Below are 16,212 nucleotides of genomic sequence, written 5' to 3' on the forward strand. Positions count from 1 at the left end.
CTATACTCTGCTTAACTGCCTTACCCTTTACTTGTCGACAAATCAGCATTCAGTCAAAGCATAGTGTCATCAATGTCGAGCACTGTACAGTTGGGATTTTGGAAGACTGCATGGAAGCACGTCTGCATTGATTAAAAACCCCTCTCTAGGCTCACTGTAGGCAAACGCATCACTTATTTTCTTGAGGCAGTCATTTTGCTTCCTTTTCAAATATATCAAAGGTCCAAACATAGTCTCTTATCTGAGGAGCACAGGCGGTCAATTGTTGAGCTTGGCTCAGATTTGTTATGGCAGTCAGATTTAAAACACAATAAATGCATCGTGAGATCTGGGAGGGCAAAAATATTTCCCCTGGCCAATGACTAAAAGATAATGGATAATGGTTTTGTTTTGGAGTCAGCAGACCAATTTGTCAACGCTTTAGTGGGTGGTTGTCAGATTTCGAACATAGTTTCCAGGTACACTGTGTGGATGAATGCTTTTGCTACCATGTGTTTTCAGTGAGTGATGAGAGTCTCTTTGCCCCAAAATATTTTCATTGGCTGCAGCTTGTATTGCCATTTGGCCTGAATGGAGAATATTGCAATATTTAATTCTAAGCACATTGGGGAACTCCAGCCTACTCTGAGACCTGAGATGGCCATTGAGACAAGACATTTCAATATCAGTCTTTATCTACAAAAGACGTTTTTGATCAAGGAAAAGATCAGAGGTTTACAGAGACAGATGAATATATTGCTTTCAGGGATACAGTGTTAGAGAAAGATTTAAATAACTGAGGCCTGTCATAAAACATCGGGCTATTGTCCACACATTAGCTCACTAAATGCAGCCAGTTTGGAAAACTGATTCCATATGCAATACCAGTGTGTAAAGTTACTTTTTGATGTTAGAGTGTATACAGATTTATAATGATTTTATAGAGATGATAGGGTATATTTCAAGTCACAGCTACCTTGGATTCTTTAAGATAAAGTTGTTGTGATGGATGTCCTTGGCAGCAAGCAAATTTACAGTCGTGTGAAGAGAAAGAACACCCTTACTGCTTCCACAGAAATTAAGAGGGTAAGTAGCAGCAAGAATATGCTAATCAAATACACTGGTAACAGCAAGCATGAGCACCTCCATAAGAGGAGAGGTTTGGGCCGGTTGATGTTCTGAGGTTTACCCATTTCCTTAATCTTCCCAGCAGTACGCATCTCAGTAACGTAACACAAAGGTCAGTCTGTGCAATGCTCAAAGAAACTGCATAAAGAAGAAAAGCTACATCTTAGATGCTAAAGACCTCAGTAAGCGTGACAGTCCTATTAGCTTATGTCAATACAGCTATTGAAGTCTGAAGAAATATTGTTTTTCTGGAAAAGTTGCCAAGAGAAAGCCACTTCTCTCTAAAAAGAACATGGTAGCCCAGTTCAGGCTTGCACATTTGTATCTGAACAAACCAGAAGCCTTCTGGAACAATGTCGTAGGGCAAAGGAGATCAACGTAGAGACATTCGTCCATAATGCTCAGTGTCAAAAGCCTAACAAAATATATCAGCCCCTCATACCAACTGTTTTAGTGCTAGCTTAAAAGCATCAAATGCAAATCTTTAACACAACATAACACTTTCAAATAAATTATGGTTTTACCTCACTAACCTAGCTAACCTATCAGCCAGCTAGCTAGGGCTAGCTAATATCTTAGCATATGCCCTGCTGGACTACTAACCTCTGTTACCCATATAGGCAGTCCACAAACTTTTGTTAAAGAAATAAGACGGTAAAAATAAAAATGTATAGAGCTATATATTTTGAATCTCAATGAGTAATAAAAAGCAGTACAAAAAGATTGGCAGATGACATCATACTGACACACATACACATCATACTGGGGTAGTTAGCAGCACTTGACTTTAATTTAATGTCATTACAACAAAGGGTGTAAGGAATGGAAGTGGCAGAGGCATGAAGTAGTATTAAAATCCAAACAGTGAAATACATTCATACAAAAATCTCCAAGCTAATCTATTGTGCCAAAGGAATTTAATTTATCTCATATTAATAAATATTCTTTTGATCACAAGACTATTTGACTGTTGATGGTTGCAGCCTGGTGTCATTGAGTGAAGTTAATACTGACAAATGTCTGTTTAAGACCACATTTACGTCACGTATACAGTTGTTTTCATCAGTGCAGGGTGGCCTTGTTTGTTACTTGGGGCAAAAAATGTGCCATGCATACCAATGGCCTTGACTAAGTTTGGCTAACCAAGTGCTGCTGTTACTTTGTCTCCTGATTAAGAATTTACTTTCTCACTCTGCAGCATTAGACTTTGGACTTAGAATTGAAATGTAATTTACTGCATCTGGTTCGTTCAGGACATGCAGCCAAAAGCTGACATCAGAAGATAAAGAAGGGATGAAGTGGTGGTCGGTATCACCCATGCGCACATAGACAAAAAAAGGCACGCACACACACATACCCATACACAAATGCAGCCTTTTAATTTTGTTCAAAGATGTTGAAATTTTGCTTTTTTCAGCCAAGTAAACACTGCGACACCAATCCATTATGACACGCCACTGAAACATCATATGTCAGCTATTTTACAGTGTTTGGCACAAACTCTGTAAGAGTTTTCAGTTAAGGTCTCTGCACAGAGCAAACTGCTGATCCTTTTTTATAAAAAAGGGGCAAAAGGCCATGCTAGCTTGATTGAGTCCAGACCCAGCTGACTTTCCACACGTGGCTCTTGCATTATAAATTTAGCTACTTCTTAAACCAGCTTCTCAGTAACAGTAAGTTACCCCTCCCCTGCCATTGCTGTAGTGATTTAGAAAGAGCTCATTTCAATATATTTGGATGTAACACTTAATAGTTTAATTGCAGAAACATTAAGAATGTATAAAGAAACAAAATGTGGTTTCAAAAGAATGCAGGTCTTCTGACTGTTTTCCACATGCAGCTTTTTTTGTTTCTCTTTGATAGAAGTGGGTCACATGCTACTTGGACTGGAAAAAGTTAGACTTCATTCTAGAGAGCTGAAATCATCGCAAGAAGAACGAGTTGAAGGCTGAGGAAAGAAAAGCAAAAAGAGCAGAGAAGGGTGTGAAACATACTCAGAAAAAAAAGTTTACAGGCAATGTCATGTTTTATTTCTTTTATTTGTGTATGGAAATATTTAGGCAAGGAGCATTTAATAAGTTGATTTTTGTATGATATGATTGCAAGAACTTTGTTTCTCCTTTGTAATATACACCTTGTAATCAGCCAGCAAATCACAGCATGTTTTAAGTTACATTAATTTCACACAGTAATAAAGTAGTAGCTGCATTGCACTGAGGGGAAACTGCCATCTGCCTTTTGCTTGAAGTTTTCTCTACCTTTAACACAACTGCACATCACTGCCAAATGGTGACACCTGAGAGAAGCACATGTTCTTTGATTCAAAGTGTCACCAAAAAGTTTTCAAATTAATATTTTAGAGTGTAAAACCTGCATTTATTCAGTTGACTTTGGGACTGATAAGCTGACCACCACTCCATAGAGTTTTGGTCTAAACTGTATATGATGTCCTAATCTATCCTCCAAACTTCCACACGTAGGCAGAATGAAGCACTTTACCTCTTTGTTCTGGGAGTGGCTCCTTGTAACACCTTCTTAGCAACTGCCTATAAGCTCTTTTAGACTATTGTTTGGACCATGACCAGGTCCTCAACATATTTGCTGGCAGTGTAGTCATGTGCGAGAAAACACCACCATCTGCCAAACACTAATACCTTTGTAGAAACAAATCCTGGCATCTCTTCACTGACATATGGAAGAAGACCTTAGCAAACAACTGAAGTACCCAACCCAGATACCAACATGGCTGTAACCAGACATAATCATTGTATTGAATCCATGCTGGGACCCCAATGGGCAAAGAAAATTAAAGAAAGCATGCCAGGTACCATGAACTAACAGATGCACGCTAAAGGAAAGGCCGGTAATCCCACTGTGAGCCAGTGCAGGTTGGCTGCCAAGGATTTGCAGGGCGTTCACTCTGCAAAGCACTTCTATTGCTAGGCATCACTGGAAGGATAAAAATAGGGCCATAGATCAAATACTGAAACTGCAGAGAAAACCAAAAGGTGGATTAGGATCAAGAGTGCGTACTTGTGGATAGCTTGGTGCTGGGATCCATCCTGGTTGGTTGGGTCTCCTGGAAAAGCCCGCCTGATGGTGAAGGACCTGAAACCCCTGATGAGTCCAAGTTACGAGGTTACCCCACCAAATCTGTGAGATGTATCTTTCATCAGTGCAACAAGGTGTACCACCGTCACAGTCAAATGATATTGCCTATTTATTTTAAGTCATTATCAAGCTGATAGCATATTATTAATTTGTAATCATGTTTTTTGACTCATTTTTTAATTTAAGTCCAACATAAACTTTCAATTGTAGTTCTTTGTCTTTACTAACTCCTGAAGGTTATGCATCTACCTATTAAATGCCCTACTCTGTTCAAATGTCCACAATGTGCTGTTTGGAATGTAACCTTAGTTTCATGGTAAATCTACAAGCAACAAAATACTTGGGGTTTCTTTCTCTGATATATTTATTGCTGTAATTGTTTTCACCCTACGATGGAATATTAAGTTCTTTATAGATTTAAAAAGTTCAAGGTAGCTTTAAGCAACTCAATAAAAAATGTTACCTGCATCAGAAAGGAGGCCATGCTGGCAAGGATGAGGACATGCAATGAATCATGGTACTGGAGATCACAAACAAGAGCCATAAACAACAGAAAAACAGAGGAAATGCCCTTCCCCTTTGAACAAGGTCCCTAAAGCTCTCAACGAAATAAAAGATCTGGGAATTTTTCAATTGCTCACAGACATAATATTTACCAAACTCCAAGATGACATAATATCCAGGACACACTGACAGAGACTTGGTTGTTTTGCTCTCAGCTCACTGTTCTTTTAATTGGGCTTGGATTAAAGTTGCGGCTCTGTTTTATTCACTGCTCTGAGCTTGTTGTAAAAGTGAGTTGGGCCTATGAACCCAGCCTGTTTAGCCTTGAGCTTTGAGCCTTGTGATTGTATCATTCTCTTGGCACATAATTCGGCCATACATAATCCTGGGAAAGCTCTGCAGGAGGGACGAGCAAGGTCAGTGCAAAGGAGCGAAAAATCATTCTTATCCTATGAAATGATTGGCACTTGGTCTTTTGTTATCTCCATTTAACAGACTGGGTTACACAGAACACATTAAAATCCAAAATGTGAAATATGAACCTCAGTGTCTCATTTACTATAAGAAGAGGTATCTTTATTTTCCTATTTTTTGCCAGATGCTTGCTGTAAAAGGTTTGCTTTTGGTTTGTCTCTATAATGTACAATCTTAAGCGAGATAAGATGAGTAACTGCAGTAAATATTTTTTTTCTAAATTAAAAAATCAACTCAATCTGGGGGCAGAAATCAATGGAAACTGGAGACTGTGGAAATCTTTAAGCTTAGTTCCTGTTGCCAACATTCATCCAATCCACTTTTAAACAGTTACCACACTCGTAAAGGAATAGTGTATCGTTTTATGTGTGCAGCACGAGCGTGCACACACCCAGACACAGTGTATCCATAACTTCAGAGGACATCATGCAGTCCCCACTCTAACAATTTTCATCATATCCCCAGCCTTAATACCTAACTTTACATTACAATAACCTCAAAATGTGCATTGACCTTAAAATCCAAGTATTTATACTATGGGAACTTGCTTGTTGTCCTCATAAGAAAGCCATGTTCCCATCATGTGATTGTGTGGACAACACAATCACATAAGAACCACAATCTAAAGCGGTAAAATTCTGATACTTTTTTTAAGGGAAACTAATATCCAAGATAATCAGGTCATGCAGAGAGAAAGTGCTCTATATCCCGATTCTGTCAACGGGTAAACTCATTTTATGACGTGGATGTCTAAAATTACTTTGCGCGATGGAAATAAAGCTGGAAAAGTAGGGAAGATTTTAGACATCATTAACTCAAGGACAGCAGGGTATTTTCTTACACTTAAGCTTTGACATTCATTGTTTCTGACCGTCCTGTGTGCCTGTGTGTGAGGTCTGATGTGCTTTTATGTTGCTTGTGAGTCGTAATATTCACCGACAATGACACATACCAAAACACGTATGCTGCTCGCAAACAAGTGCTGATGCATTAATGCATGCAAAAGCACACCATTATGACTCCACAGGTCAAGGCAAATATGCGAACAAATCCTCCCTAATCCAACGGCTTCTGGATAATATTCACTTTTTTGGCTATTAAACCACAACAGATGGATTTAATTTAGGGTTGCTGGGTAATTATTATAATTATTTGCGAGCTACCTAAAGCATTACATCATGTTATGTTACACATGTTGGTTATATAGATCTACAGTAATAAAGCAACAGTGAAAGGCCTGACTGTTTGTTTTTACATCCAAAGTCCATTTTAGACACTGTGATTGACTAATGAGGCTCCTAACATCTTGACTGCCAGGACTGAGAGGCATTTTAGCTGCTCCAGCTTAGTTTAATCTTTGTACAGTGTTAGCTATTAGAAAATCCATTTCAAGGAAACAAGGAAACAGCACTGAAGCTCGAGTGAAAAGAAATAAAGCTACTAATATCCCATTTCATTGAGAAACGCTCCAGACAGACAAAAGATGTCACATCTAAATCATACAATTAGACCACTCTAATACTAGCAAAGAATACTAGACAGTAATAAAAGGCAAGCTTCAGTTTTGTCAAACTTGGGTCTTGGCTTTGTAGTCATGCCAATTCTTCTAATTAGTTTTAATGCAAAACTCTGAAAAAGGGAGAAACAGAGTGGTCACACACGCCCAGCTCAACCAAACTATGCAGATGAGAAAATAAATGCAAAAGTCTTACTCAAACTCTGCATTGTAAATATGTAAATATTTAAAGACAAGCATCCTCTTGCACTGTTGACCCGCTGTACTTTCCACAATTGTGTACACACGAGTTTGGGTGTGTTCACGAGCCAGCGTTCAGATTATCTGGCTGCCTAGCTAAATTAGACCCACATTTTAATAAACCAGAATTTGTCATTAGGAAGAATGATCTCAGCGTCATTTGATCTATTGGCAGAAATGTAACGTAAAATTTAAAATTACATTTTTATTCATGCACAATCACCTCAAAATATCACTGTTGTGTTTTTGTCATTTAAAATGAGCCTTTTCTACCAAAACAGGCAGATAGCCGTGTTGCACGGTCATGTTGTTACAAAAGCCCAGAACAGGAAAACTAAAGAATGACTACAGAGAGGATCTTTCACCTTTTTAGCAGAGGTATTTATGTGGTTGCAACCCAGTTATTTTGATTCACTGTATCAAGGGTACTGTTGTTTCACACAACAGAAAATCTCTACTTTAGTGACTTTTTCATATTCAGAATGAAGTTCCTTAATGTTAAATATTACTATTTATCTATCCTATTTATCCCAGAAAATACAGTAAGCTTTAGATAACTGTCCCTTGCCTATAGTTTCATATATAACACATCTAAAATTGGTATCAATTTTCTGATCTTAATTTAACAGGAGTAAGTGGGTTTCTCAAAATGTTCACCTACAGTAGTGTGGAAAAGAAAAAATAACTTATTCCGGGGATATAAGTCTTGAAATGCTGTATTTCAGATATCTGATGCAACATTCTATTAATTTAACCAATGTTAAAAAATGTTGTATTCCAAACAGCTAAGCATAGAGTACATATACAGTTTTGAGGAGAAGTTTTTAAACGACTCTGTGCAGTCCTGTGAAAAAAAAAGGATCCCCTTATTGAATTAGTAGGGCAAGTAGCAGCCATAAGCTGCTAATCAAAGCACTTCATTGGCTGATCATCAGCAAGTTTAACCGTCTCTATGAAAGCAGAGGTTTCGGCAGTTTGTTGGTCTGGAGCATTCAGGTGTTAACACAATGTGTCCATTCCTCACAGAAATGATAAAAAACCCAAGAGCTACATCAAAGTTCATGACAGCATAATTAGAAAATATAAATTGCTTGTTTGGAAGGGAGGCAAGGAGAAATCCTTTGTTCCTCTAAAGAGAACATGGCAACATGGCTTAGGTTTGCAAACTTGCATCTGAACAAATCACCAGACTTCTGGCAGATGACATGACAGATGACACCAAAGTGGAGAGGTCTGGTTAGAATTCACAGCACCATGTTTGGCTGAAACCAAGCACAGTGTATTGGCACAAACACTTCATACCAACTGTCAAAAATGATGGTGGAGAGGTTGTGATATGGGTGTGTTTTAAGGCAGCCATGGGACCTGGATAACTTGCAGTCAGTGAATTCTCCCTAAACTCTCTATATTAAATTATTTTAAAGTCAGCCTGCCACAAATTAGGACAATAGTCCAGAGCACAGCAATAAATCTACAACAGAATAGCTGGAAATGATCAGATTCAAGGTGTTGCAATGGTCCAGCCAAAGTCCAGACCTCAACCTTGTTAAAATGCTGTGGCAGGACCTTAAGAGAGATGTGCATAAATCAATATCTGCCAACCCTAATGAATGTTTTCTGTCACACCATTCCTCCACAATGATGTGAGAGACAGATAAAGTCATACAGAAAAAAATTACTGCTAAAACGAATTGTGGGGTGTATTTAGTTTTTTTGCAGGACTGCATAGAGTCGTGGGACTCTGTAATGTGAGCTGTGAAGCGTGATTAAACAAATATTTATAAAGTTTAATCCAAGTGAGACTGCTTAGTGCCAAAAAACCAAAGGTGTATTTAGTAAGAACTTCATAATATATCTAGCTAGCTGATACTGAGATCATCGGGCACCGTTTTCCAGCTCACAGGCACCTACGGCTTATTAAAACACCTAAAATGCTTTTGTCAAATGCCAAATTGCTCATATTTTCTGTTACTCCATTATTATCCTCCTCCTCACAGCAGATACAAATACATCATCGGAAAAGTCTGTATCAGTGAACGCCAAGGCCAGGAGCGGCTTTCCTTGATAATCAAAACAAAAACTTGGCAGGGGTATCTTACCTTCGACAAGTTTATTGTTTTTGGAAGGCATCTCCCTCTGCGTTAACTTTTCAGCATGTAACCCCCCCATTGATTAGTTCTAAGATAATGATTTCATCAATTACAGTTTTTAATTGCTCTTGTGTTATTTTTTTCACTTATCACTCAAAAAACATTTTAAAAATAGTCTCATAACGATTGTTTGCAAAAATTCCCACAGAGGCAAGAACAAAGTGAGAGGTCAGCATTTGATAAACAGTCCATTTGCTTTTGTTGGCAAGTGTGGTATCTATCTTAGTGATCTTTTTGAAGGATGAGAATATATCTCAAAATAAAATATAACAGAACATAATATAATATATTTTATTATAATGCAATGAGCGTGCAGCATTTTCTCTTGTTGTCCTTGGAAACATACCGATAACAACTGCGTCTAAGCAAATTCTTCAGTGCATTAATCTTAATTTTGTAGAATAAATCTGGAATTAGACAAATGGTCTATTGTTTCCTTCAAATAAGAAAGAGGAAAAGTGATTTGCTTTCCTATATTTGTTCAGGAAATTCTCTGAAAGAGCCAGTTCTTCTAATTGTTAGGCTGTAATCAGACTGAAAATTTGAAAAATTACATTAAAAAAGAAAAGAAAGACACATGGAGGCTGTCTTGGTACCAGTGATAAAAGATAAAGATAAGATAAAGTACAAACCAGGAAATTCAGTTTGAAGGCTTATCAGATGCCAAGACTCTCCACTGTAGTTGAGACAAGCCTTTAAAGCCAGATATGACTGTTATGGAAAGTTATCAGGGCATCTTATACTCCAGCAGACACCTAGATAAATGGTAAAACAGCTTTAAACTGTTCCATAGAAGCACCCCAGCCCCCTTTTTCCTATGTCAGAAATGCCTTAAACTATCACTCAGATATTTGCACCTTCTTCGAGCACTAATCACTTTGGTGTGCAGATAAGAGTTTTTTCTTTTACACCTGTCATGTGTAAAGACTTGGTCCAACACGAATGCCTTTCAGATGAGAAGGTCTGAAAGTCTGTGACTGTATATACTTCTCTGACAGCCAGGGTTCAGCTTTATTAGTAGTATGACAAACTGCATGAACTAGTTCCTTTAAACTGTGCACTGACCATAAAGTTCAATGCTTCACCATAAGAGCTAGTAGCATGCCATTTTTCACCTGGAATGCAGTCGTGTGAAAAATTGTTATGTATTCCTTCGAACATCCCATGAGTCGGTAGCTTGTAGAATAACCTTTAGCAGCAATAGCTTGAAGTAATTATTTTCTATATGACTTTAATCAATTTCTTATTGTGGAGGAATTTTGGCTCACTACAGCATTGCTTCAGTTCATTGAAGTTTCGGGGCATTGATTTATGCACGGCTCTCCTCAGGTAATTCTTCGGCCATTCTGTTGTTTCTGCTGTTCTTGGGATTACTGTCCTGTTGCATGACCCAATTTCAGCCAAGCTTTAGCTTTCAGACATTTGAATCTAGAATGCTTTGGTATACAAAGGAGTTCATGGTGGACAGCCACTGGTTGTGTGACAAAGCCCCCAGTTTCAGACGCTATAAAAAGTAACGCCTCTACCACCATGCTTGAAAGATGACATTAGGTTTTTGTGTTGATACACAGTGTTTCGTTTTGGCAGTGAATTATGGTCAAACATCTCTACTTTGGTTCTCTGTGTCCAAAAGGCATTTTTCCAGAAGTCTGGTGATTTGTTCAGATGCAACTTTGCAAACGTGATCCATGCTGCCATCTTCTTTTCAGAGGGAAGAGATCCAGAGGATTACATAGAGCGCTATGAAAGCATTTTTTTTTTCATATGACTGACCCTATGCTTAGCTGTTTGGTTCGAAAAAACATATTTAGCATTAAATTAATAGAATGTTACATCAGATTTTGGGAATACAGTGAGGAGGAATGGCATCATCAGAACAGATCAAACTGTAAACACACTGTAAAGTAGGGCATGGATAATTCTTTAATAGCATGAGGCAGATACGGCTCTCTGTTTAGTGCAGGATAGAAAGTGTTTTGGCTTATGGTAACTCTCTCTCTCTGTCTCTCTCAGCTCATTTGTACACCTGAAAAAATCTGATTTATTCCTCTCTGTTAGGTGCTGGATGAAGGTGGAATATGTGTGTTATTGTGTTGGAATTTATCCCCATATGCCATTGAGTTATTGGGTTGTGCTTCTCAGCTGCTGTGATCCTTCAAAATCAATCAACCTTGGCTGCGCAGGATCAGCACGCACACTTGTTGCCAATAATTATTAGCATTCGTTTTAACCCACTAGAGTGTCACACAGCTCAAATAGACTTGCTCAGCTAAGGCTAATTCAAGTCTCTATGTGTCAAACACAGCTCCATACATTTTTAAATCCAAAGAACTGTTTTAAAATGCAGTTTTATCCAGACTGGGGAGCCCCAACCTTTGATTTAGTGCATTTAAAAAATATAAAACTTGAAATTACTTCTATATATCGTCTACACTTGGTACCATCTTTCCTTATTTCTCAAGGTTTTGAATGTTTCACTCTCCTGCCAGAGGTTAAAGAAACAGACTGACAACACAAATTGGGATTTGCAGGGGGTAGTTCTGAGCGAAGACATAATAAATTTAGTCCTTGTGTGCACAATAGATGTTGTTACTTACCATTTAACAACCTTGAAAAACAAGTAAAAAACACTTCAGGGACAAGATTTATTTATACACAGAGGGATAATGACAGATGTGGACTAAACAGAAAGAAGTGCTTCCGTGTGTGGAAGCCTGCGCCATCCTGCAGAGATCACACACGAACAATATCAACACAAATATGCGTAAAGACATAAAGTATGACTCATCATCTCAAGGATTTGAAGTGATGCTCGACCCACATGTTGTCTAATGTCTTATAGCCCTCAAAGTGGGAAATAAAAATATGCATTGCTCTCCTCCCCTCTTGGCAAATTCATGACACCAGTAAATCTTGATTCAAAAAAAGAAAAGAAAAGAAAAGCCCCGCATCTTGAAAAGCAATCTCACAGCAAAGAGAAGTCATACATGGAAAATTTAGAATGCTGTTTCCTGAAGAGGTTTCCAGGGGAGTATTTTTATTTTAACTCTTATTAATCATTCAGTGCAACAACAAAAAAAACATCCTAAATCGCAGAGCCAGGAGTTGTTGTGAAAGAACAAACTGAGCTCTTCTCAGACTGATTGGCCACAGGTCTGCATGGAAAAGTCACATCACAACGGGAGATGCCTGCATTTGCTGGCTAAGGTAAGACAATGGCCAAAAAACAGAAGCACATGGGAGGAACAAAGGCAACACAACACAAGCTGTTTATGGATAGGTGCAACATCTCCGTGATGTTTAAATACATGGAATGTCTTAAGCGAAGGAAACGTTGACTGTGTAACTGCTAATGAAATCCACCAATCCATGCTTTTGTAAATAACTGGGAAACAAGATAAGACACTGACAGAGCTCACAACACACTTAATTACAGAGTTACAAGAACAAATTAGCTTTAATTTAATACTAATATATCTGGTGGGCCTGTTACATAAAAGTCCATTGTTGTCAACATGTTCACCGATACTTTACAGGGTGATAATTTGGCAATGTTGTATTTACATGCTCACTTGTTGTCTCATAGCTAAAAATAGCCACGATAAATCAGTTAAAGGAGCTTTGAAGTTGACCAGTAAAGCTCAGGAGTGAAAAATGTATTACAAACACGCAACTTTTAATGCGATACCTGTATTAAATTATGATATGACTTTAGCACATTTTATCCATAGTAGTAACATCAGGTTTTTATTTTGCAATATGTAGCACCTCAATCACAAAAACAGTTATTTCACAATTGCTATTTTTAATCTCACACACAAGCACTCTTTATGAGGTTGAGAAATTTCTGTTATGAGGCTGTGAAAGCAATTAATTGTGTGTCTGTGTGCAGCATTGCATGCAGTACGCATTTTGAAATGTGTTATGTTTATATATCTGAAAGGACACATGTGCGCTGTGTTAATTCATTCATTGGGACTTGTGCGGCTGTGCACTCGTGTGTTGATCGTAACCCCTGCAAAGTGTCGAAGCCCTCTGCGGTGCTCGGGTTAGTAAAACACTGCAGCAGATGTGTGAGGATGAGGTCACTCACATGCTGCCTTAAAGACTTATGCTGATGCTGAATCACCTCACATGGACAGAGAGCTCACAGGAGAGGCCACAGCAATACTTCTGTTCTACCTTGATAAAAAAAAAAAGCTTTTGAAAAATTACAAGATTTAAGTCTGCAAGAAACAAACACTAGCTATGACATTCATCTCTCAGATATTAAATGAGTGGCATTGGCTGCATGCTTGGCTGCACAGAAGACACTTAAATCACAAACCTTAAAGAACAGTGGAAAAAAACGAGTAAAGAAATAGAAGTATAAAATAGTGCACGTTCCCGAAATGAACATAACTAAGGCGATTGTATTAAAAAAGGAATAGCAGTATGAAGTTGACTGAGTGTGAAATTAGATGGGACAGTCAGAAGAATGCTTTGAGGGCTTAAATTTCTACGTCCGTCTACCCGACTACTGGTCACACTGCCAATATTGCATCTGTTTCTGAACACAGCAGTGACTATGGAAAATCCCCTGGCAGGAATAATCTCCAAACACACACACACACACACATACATGCAGGAAAACATAGACATTAAACCTGTATCTCTATGTTCTGCATATCTGTTATATAAGAAGTTTTCTCTTCCTCACATGTCCCTTCCTGTGACATGAAGTGGTCACGTTCCAGGGTTTTAACTTGACTTTCAGGGGGCTTGTTCACAGAAAAGAACTGCTGTTTAGACTTTTTGTCTTATTTAGTCAACATTTCAAATAAAATTCAGACTTGTGAGGCCTGAGAGCAGGAGAATCAAGTACACGAGGAAACTAGTTAAACAGTCCTCCAGCCCTAGTTCTTTCCTATACTGAAAACTGCTCTAAACTACTCCGATGAAAAATGAGCTTTTCTCTTCTTTATCAAACTCGCTGGACAAGAGATGAAAAATATTCTGTTGTGATATCGTAAGTAGCTTTGACCACTTTTTTTTCTTCTCTTTTCAAAATACCTTCTGATGTGACCCAGTCATTTTTTCCATGCTGGTTTGTGCTCTTAGTTTTCCATTTGGAGATGTGTTTAGACAGACAATGAAATATGACAGAGCAGAATGATAAATAGATTCTCATGTATTCCTGCAAAAATACAGACAACCATCTCTTCTGTCCAGCATGATCTCATTATGTATGACATATGAAGTCAGCTTAGAACTGCTTTCACAGATTAAAATAACTTGCTATGATTGCTGGATCACACTCTAGAACAGGTAATGAGCTGATAATCGAATGCTTTCTAGGGTGATTTTCTGTTGTGGTCGGTGATCTTAGCTAAGTGGAACTGTTGTTTGACCCTAAAAACTCTTCACATGTTGTCAGTAACTAGGTTTTTGGACCCTTAAAATACCTACTTGGCATCACTTTCTTCACGGTTTCAAACACAAGTTTAAAATAGGCGTGTGAAGAATTGAAAACAGCTCCGAGACATTTAAATCCTCACTTCAGTGCATCTGGCCACTGATCACTGGGAATGTTTATTTTTATTATTCTTAGTGCACGAAAACCCCAAAACAGGAGAAAGAGATACCAAAATAGTGCAAGCAAACAAATTATGAAATACTGAAGTTTCTACTTCTATAAAAACACAAAGATTTTCCATTGTTTGTTCTGCATGTGTTTCCAAGCTTCTAAGTTTTCCGGGGTGCCTGCATGGGGATTCTCCAGGTACTCCAGCTTCAAGAGGTGCATGCTAACTCGATATCCTAAATTACATGGTTGTCTGTGTCTCTCCACTAGTCATATGATAGACTGGACTCTTGTCCAGAGTCAGCTGGAATAATCTCTAGTCCCCAATGAGCCTAAAATAAATTAAGAAAATGGGCAGATTTGATTCAACCAGTGCCATTTACTATTTGTCATCAAAATAAAACATCTTCTTTAATGGGTCATCAGATTTTCTTTGGTTAAAAGGTTTCAGCACATCTGGATGGAAATCTGACCATTGTTCATAGAAAATATTCCCACTGAGCTCACATGTTGCCTCATAAACTGCCATGTGACATTAACATCAGTTTAAAAACACATTCAATGAAATGTTGCTGACTGGAAGCACACATGTATCAAAAAGACAGTGTTGTAATGTGGTGTGGAGAGAACCCAAGAGCAGGATCAAATGAACTAATACTAAGCCTTTATTCAGCTTGAAACACAAAGTCCAAAGCTTAACACAAACCAAATAAATACATAAAAATACACAAACTAGGAGCACAGGGAATACCAGGGAATGCCAGGAACAGGATTATGTATACACTGAGGATTTGGGAAATGGAAAGGGGGAACTGAGACACAGGTGAAAGTAATCAAAATAGTCAGCCAGACAGAAAGTAAAAGCCAAAACAAATCAAATTGAAACAGGAAACAAGCTAAAGATTCACATATTAAGCATGGAGGCAAGACTGACTAAATAAGAAGACACAGACAATGGGACAGGAAAGAAAGACATGATAGAGAGAGAAACAGGGAAACACTGAGGGAACAAAACACTTGGAAAAATCCAAAACAGGAAGTGAAGCTAAAGACCAAGAGCTCAAAATAAAACACTCCGGCAATAAAGCCAACTTAAAAGGCATCCAAAACTCGAGGAAAACAGGAACCAGAACTCAAATATTACATTAATACTAAGGCTGGTATAAGGCACTAAAATTAGAATCGAAAATCAACTTAAGAAACATAAAAATGAAATCTTCAAACAGAAAAGCAGTAACATGTATACAGAAACCCAAACTCAAACCTATGGACTAACAATTCAAAGCTCAAAATGGCATAAAGCCCCTCAGACTGTGACAAGCAGAGGTCTATATGGCTATGGTTTCAGTCAGGAGACATGTGCTTAGCTACAATAAGCCACAGCTTACGTTACATTCTTATTTGTCTGGATGTGTATTTTTCAAATGACCTGCTTTCCAGATGGTGTGTGTTATGCAGAGATTCTCTGCTATGATACCTCCAGGAAAATATATGTCTGCTGCTGCTAACACAGCCAGCTTTCCACGGTGAATTGGTAAGGGTTAAGA

The 16,212-nt window shown here is 38.2% G+C and overlaps 1 long non-coding RNA gene across 1 annotated transcript; it reads right to left on the minus strand.

Moving 5' to 3' along the window:
• Positions 1 to 2,922: 2,922 nt before the first annotated feature.
• LOC309690181 lies at positions 2,923 to 4,884 on the minus strand. Its single transcript, XR_014271640.1, has 4 exons — positions 4,682 to 4,884; positions 4,141 to 4,260; positions 3,936 to 4,056; positions 2,923 to 3,055 (listed from the first exon to the last, which is right to left on the minus strand). It is a non-coding gene; the product is annotated as an uncharacterized lncRNA (long non-coding RNA).
• Between the last annotated feature and the right edge of the window lie 11,328 nt (positions 4,885 to 16,212).

Source organism: Aulonocara stuartgranti (genome assembly GCF_965226115.1).
Source record: "Aulonocara stuartgranti genome assembly, chromosome: 15".
NCBI lineage: Eukaryota > Metazoa > Chordata > Actinopteri > Cichliformes > Cichlidae > Aulonocara > Aulonocara stuartgranti.